Source organism: Solanum pennellii, chromosome 5, assembly GCF_001406875.1.
Source record: "Solanum pennellii chromosome 5, SPENNV200".
NCBI lineage: Eukaryota > Viridiplantae > Streptophyta > Magnoliopsida > Solanales > Solanaceae > Solanum > Solanum pennellii.
In genome coordinates, this window is record NC_028641.1 from 35,813,332 (window position 1) to 35,819,834 (window position 6,503).

At 33.7% G+C, this 6,503-nt stretch overlaps 1 long non-coding RNA gene across 41 annotated transcripts in view; it reads right to left on the reverse strand.

Annotated features, from left to right (window-relative positions):
- The window catches only part of LOC107020486, a 28,569-nt gene extending 22,066 nt beyond the window's left edge, over window positions 1–6,503 (reverse strand). For 38 of the 41 annotated variants that reach the window (XR_001456923.2, XR_003578210.1, XR_003578206.1 and 35 more), the window contains exons 1-6: window positions 6,384–6,503; window positions 6,127–6,304; window positions 5,889–6,028; window positions 5,609–5,728; window positions 340–565; window positions 137–233 (exon numbers count right to left, since the gene is read on the reverse strand). This is a non-coding gene — a long non-coding RNA (uncharacterized LOC107020486). Of the gene's footprint in view, window positions 1–136; window positions 319–339; window positions 566–5,608; window positions 5,729–5,888; window positions 6,029–6,121; window positions 6,305–6,383 lie in introns of all 41 variants that reach the window. The other 3 variants (XR_001456919.2, XR_003578216.1, XR_001456928.2) reach the window with 3 other exon arrangements.

Sequence of the window (6,503 nt, forward strand, 5' to 3'; positions counted from 1 at the left end):
TAACCAAAAGAGAATAAAAGGCACTGACAGGAGACATGTTAGAAAGAATAAAATCTAATAATCTAAACAAGTAAATATAGCAGTTGTGTATTGGCAAGACTAAGAAAAAGAATTACTCAAACTACAATGTACCCACCTCGTCATCAATACTTCTGAAGTTTTTGAGAATCTCTGCAAGATCTTTATGCAAGCTTTCAATGGGTATTTTCCTTGACAATTGAAGTTCATACAACCTGTTCAAGTCAACAAGCAGTGAGTATTCATCATCACCATCACCATCACCATCCTTTAACGACTACAATTGTACATTTGACCAAGCTGCATCAACAAAACAATCACCTTTAATTTGTTAAGGGCACATACATCAACTTCTATCATAGAAGATTTAAGTTTGATAATGAGCTCATCTTCAATCCCCTTTGATTTGTTAGGGACCGAGTCCTGTAATTCCCCACGACTCTCAGTAACACAGAAGTTCAATTCTTTTACACAAGATTCTACGAGCTTCCTTCTTACCATTCTGAAAAAATGCCTCTTTCACCAGAAAGACAGAAGATTTAAAATCCTGGAAAAGCAAAAGAAAGCAGCTTTTAGTTACCAGTTCAAAATAAATTATTTCATATGGGTCGAAAGTGAATGTGATATCACATTCATTTTTATTGAAGTCATATATTAAATAAAAAAAAAAATGGTTTTGTTTTTCTTGATTTACGCTAAAACCAAAGTAAAGTAACCTTATTATGAAAATATTACTACAACTTGGAGAGAAGATTTAACATGGTCTCTCATTGGTGTTCTTGACTTCCTTTAAAATTCAATTTGGTAATTTTATTTATCCAGAGGTGAAAACCAACTCTTCAAGCATAGGGTAACTATCATATCATATATTTATATAAAAGAGAACCCTAGGCCAGCCTACGTGGCGTCACCACAATCAAGAATTCCTTTTTAAATTATTTATTTTCAAAACTAGCCTTCCTTTTTCATGAAAAGATGGGACTTTTCATAAAGCTGTGACTTTATGAAGAGTTGCGACTTTTATCAAAAGTTGTGAGTTTTATGAAAAGTTGCGACTTTAATGAAGAGTTGCGACTTTATGAAAAGTTGCAACTTTTATGAAAAAAAGTGAAGTTTCCTATGGGTCGTAATTTTTCAAAATAGTTATAATCTTTCTGATAAGGCACAATAAAGATTTGTTCACACTACCCTAAGTTGTCTATAAATAGTTAAATTTTCTCTCATTTTTAAACAACAAAAATTCTGATCTTCTTCTTCTACTTTCGAAAAATTTAATATTCGTGTTGACTGACTTAATAACACCACAACTTTTGTATCAATAGGTTGGTGAATAACATTGTTTCATCCTGAGAGGATATAATGCTTTAAACCTCTGATATTGAAGGGGAATAATTTTCTTAAAGGAAACTTGTGCATTCAGTATCAATTTTTTTCTTTCTATTGCATTCTGTTTCTACATATCTTGGTATGTTTTTTTACACTCATTAATTTATTCTTACGATATTAATTGTTGTTTTTGAGTACATGTTTTAAACTCCTGCAAAGTTATTGTCTCCGGTTATATTGAACATATAACACATATATTACATATATTCATTGTGAAGAATATAATTTATTATACTCAGTTCCAAGAATTCATGTATTGATATTTTATATTAAATTCAATAACTTAAAAGTACCATATATAATATTATATATTATCTATTTTTAAATAGATTGAAATTTCTCACTTATCAATTGAAGAAATTCATTATGCAAGTTCAGAAGTTTTAATTGTTTTCATGTTCAAGCGTAATTTTTTTTTTTTGAATATGTTAACAATCTTTTGAATTTTCTCCTCGTATATCAAAAATGTGTAATCTATGCAACTTAAATGTTTTTTTTTATTATGAAATGCCTTTGTATATATATTCATATTTACTTCTTTATGTTTCTTTTAATGTTGATTAAAGAACCAATGATTTATTATTTCGTCAATATTTCATTCATTAGAGGTTCTTGAGTTATGTGATAATGAAAAATAATCAAATTCATGTTGAAATATTCCTAATATTTTCTAAGAACCTATTTTTACATTATATTTAATGTATGAATAATTAGAAAAAAAATATTTGCAAGTTTAATGTAATTAATATTTATAAACGCGCAGAGCGCGGGCAAATTACCTAGTTCTTCCTATAGTTTGAAATAATTATATATTTTTTTATTAAATAATAATTTCATATTAGATACACCTAAACACATATATTTTTGTTACCAAATACACTAAAATAGGGAGAGAGGTGAAATATGAAAAAATGCACGTGAGATCCTCAAATACATGCAAATCACACTAGATACATGGAGAGAGGCGTGAAAACTGATTTCGACAAATACCACCATTATAAAATAAAAGGAAAAAGTAAAGAGGCGTGCAAGCTGATTTCGGCAAACACCACCATTATAAAATAAAAGGAAAAAGTAAAGAGAAGAGAAAGAGTGTAGACTCATTATCTGACTATTAATTTTGGGGATTCAAGATTGTGCAAGTTATAAAAATGGCCTTCCAATTTTGTTATTTCATCTTTTCTTTGTTTTTCCAATTTGGCTTTCCTTGGTTCAGTGATTATATGTTTAGGATCATGTCTTCTCGTCCTGAGTTTTAAAATGGTTCTTCTGATTGAGATATGGTAAGAACTATGTTGCTAAATAACAACTTACACAAGTTTTGTACAAGAACTATCCTTCCAGTTGATGCATGCTATATATATATGACCAAATTTGAGTTTTTATCCTTGTCATGCAGTTTTGGAAATAATATATAAGCACATGAACATCAATGGGATACTTACTGCACCATAATGAATATACATTCCCAAGTTCAACAACTTACAAGTAATAGTTATCTGTTGATATAACAAAAACAATTGACCTTGCAATTTTTTAAAGTACATGCACACAACATTCCTCTTTCAGTGACATTGATATTGGAAAAACAAGTTTCATATTAACATCTATGTATATTGTTGGATAGAAGATTGTTTTTTTTACAAAACCATTTCTTAAAGTACATGGCCACCACACACGCTGGTGGCCTCACAAGAACACATTGTGAAACAGCACTCTTTTGATAAGCTACGAGTACCATCAGTCAACAAAAAACCTATTACTATAAAACCTGTTACTTATCTTCACGGAGAGCCTAGAGTGATTTGCGAGGAAGTGGAGATGATACAGAACGAGAATGCAATATGCGATAATCAGACAATTCTCATAAGGATGGCCGAACATTCACGACCTACGTAGATTGATCCCAAAACAATACGAGTTGAAGGTGAATGCAATATAGGCCTCTTGAGCAACAACACGTTGATCAGGACATTTAATTTGGAGGACTACGTGAGCCTACTCTCAAAGCCAGCTTTTTATATTGCACATCGAAAATTGGACATATATATACCCCATGAGGACTTCGAAGTGGGAGTCATTATTTGATCCGAAGGAGGAAATCACATGCATCTCTTTTCCATCCTTGCCACCAAATTTTTTTGGGAAGGTGTCAATATTTTCGTTATTAGCGGGCAGCGGTTGGAAAGACTCTCCAGGTGGATCTTGCTATAAAAGAATTAAACTAGACCAAGTTGCTCAAGGGTTAAAGTTGAAGTAGATCTACGAAATTTCCCCAAAAGGATTTATGTGGGCATTAGAAAACAAACAGGAGAGATTACGGAGAAGGATACAACAAGATCATGACGATCAGCAGTGCTATGTCATCCACCTGAAACTATATCCTAATAAGGAGGAAAAAACTACAGGAAAGGAGGAGATGAATCAACCAAAAGAGGCTACAGAGAAAACAAGGAAGATGGACAATTCACTAAGCAGAAGACAAAGAAAAATTGAAGGGAATGGCAATATGAAAGAAGAAAACCAGAAAAAGTGTGGTGTAAGAAACCTGAGGAACAAACAAATGTCGACATAACGACAAATCAGTTTGCGGCCTTGGCAAAACAAGAACCTGATCAGAACGAGGAGGAGGTAGAGAGTGCCCAAAACAACAAGAAGATTAATACTACAGAAGGGAAAGGGAAGACGGAAGAAACTACAAAAGGCTGGGTGAATGACACTTTCTTTTAACAAAAATAACAACTATGGGAGAGGATAAGAGTTGTTAACAGATTGGAGAAACCTGCACATCATGTTTGATGAAATTGACGAGTCCTAACTCGAAGAGGGACGTAGGAAAGAGGTGGATGATGAGTAAAGTTCAAACAAAAATAATGAGGCAGTTTTTGAGAGAGGGGAGAACTGCCAGCCGGAGGGTAGAATTAATGAAGTGACTCCAAAAAAGAAATGGGAAGAGTGGGACGGTATTCCTGATGGTCAAGAATTGATAGAAGATCAAGTAAAAAAGAGAGAAGATACAGAAGAGGATGAAGATCAAGAAACAGAGACTTATCACCCCGGCAAATGGATAACATGAAGAGTGGAAATAAAACAATCCCTCTTCAAGTTAGAACAAGGCGTAGTAAAGATAAGTTATAGTGATCAATGATTAGAAGTACTATCTTTTGGAATATTATGTCTGTTTACACACAAAAAGCTTTTGAGAGGCTAATAGACCTAAATATAACACATCAATACTCATTTATAGCTCTTATGGAACCTTTTCAAGGACCACATATGATAGGAAAACCAAAATAATTGGCTTCAAGAATGCTTTTTGTAAATGTACATCAAAGATTTAGTTGTTTTTGGAGGAGGGATGGACTGCACAACTAGTGAAAGACTCCATACAACAAGCGACAATGAGTGTAAAATGTAATGATGTGGAGCTTTTAATCATTGTAATATATGAAAGATGTAATGATGATGACAAACTTGAATTATGGGAATCCATATGGAGGAGATAGCAGGACAATGTCGAAAACAAGGCGGACTACCTTTCTTACAGCAAGAAGCATTGGACTTTACACAATGCATCAAAAATTGTGGTCTAGTGGAAATAAAATACTCAGGAAATAATTTTACATGGTGGAAGAAAGAATAGAGGAGCATTGTATTTTCAAGAGACTCGTTAGAATGTTGTAAAATTAGGAGTTCATGAACCTATTTCCGTCATCTGAGGTACACCACTTAACCAGAAGATCATGCGCCCTTGCACTTAATTTGTAATACAGAGGAAGAACCAGTGGTGAAGCCTTTTATATTCCTAAATTTTTGGACAAAACACCACCAATTTAAGTGACTGATTGAGGACAATTGGAAAGTAAACTTTGTGGGGAACCCTTTTCTAGTATTGATATATTTCTCTTATAGAGTATTTTCCCCCACAATATCAATAAACTTGCACCCTCCCCCACCCCAAAAAAATAACTTGATTTCCTAGAAGTAGCTTTTAAGCAGTAGAGATATCAAAAAAAAGTATGTCTGTGATAAAATAAATCATAGATAAAACCCGTAGCTGTTAAACACAGGCAATCTCATGTTTTTACTAGAGATCTTGAAAAGAGAAATCAGAAAAACATAGACAACTCCACCGATAGATACTAATTAACCAGCATCCTACAAGAACATGATAAGAGCAAGTGAGCTTAAGGACAGAGCATACCTTCATCTTTTCATGAGTTTCATTAACAATTTCACCATCCTTCTTCTTCCTCCAATGGTGACCATTACGGAAATCTCGTAGTACTTTCCAAATTCCGATCAAATAGAAACATGGAACCACCTGAAACCAAAAAGCTATATTAGTTAAAAATTCTTTAAGTCGCTTGGGCATCTATAACGATGAACCTCTGGAGTTGGAGTGGGAGGCCGTTGATGTAAGATGTCCTACAACTACCAAGAATTTGGAGAAAACATTGATTGACAGGGAGAGCAAAAAACACCTGGAATATTTAGTTGGCGATAACAAAGCTTCCAGAACTTTTGAAGAATGGATTCATCTGGAGTAGCAGAGATACAGTGGATGCAAAGGTTGCTTTTCTGAACAGCCACCACTGTTACCATTGTTCTGAAATAATACAACCTAGACCAAGAATAACAGCAAACTCAATCAATAAAAAGAGAACATAGAATGCACTAACATGATATAAACATAGAAGTTTGGAATAATGGTTACCATACATGCAAGTTGACTTGCACGAAGACCTTCCAGAGATTTCGTAGTCAGGAAGATCACAAGTTGTTCAAACAAGGCACTGCGCTTGGAGATAGAGGAATATATAGATTGTTCCAGGACTGATCCAGTTTATGATAGAGTGTAGGTATGCAGATACATGTTCAGAAGCAGAAATCCAATAACCTAAACAGTAAGCCAAAGAAGTTGAGCATAGACAAAAATACAGGAAAAAAAAGAAAATTTCAAATTACAGTATACCCACCTTGTCATCAATACTTTGGAAGATCTCGAAAGTCTCTGCAAAATCCTTTTTTTGATAACCGAGAAATCCGTTTGTGACTTGCCCTTTGGACCAATCATAGCCTTCTAAACTTGGTACCTC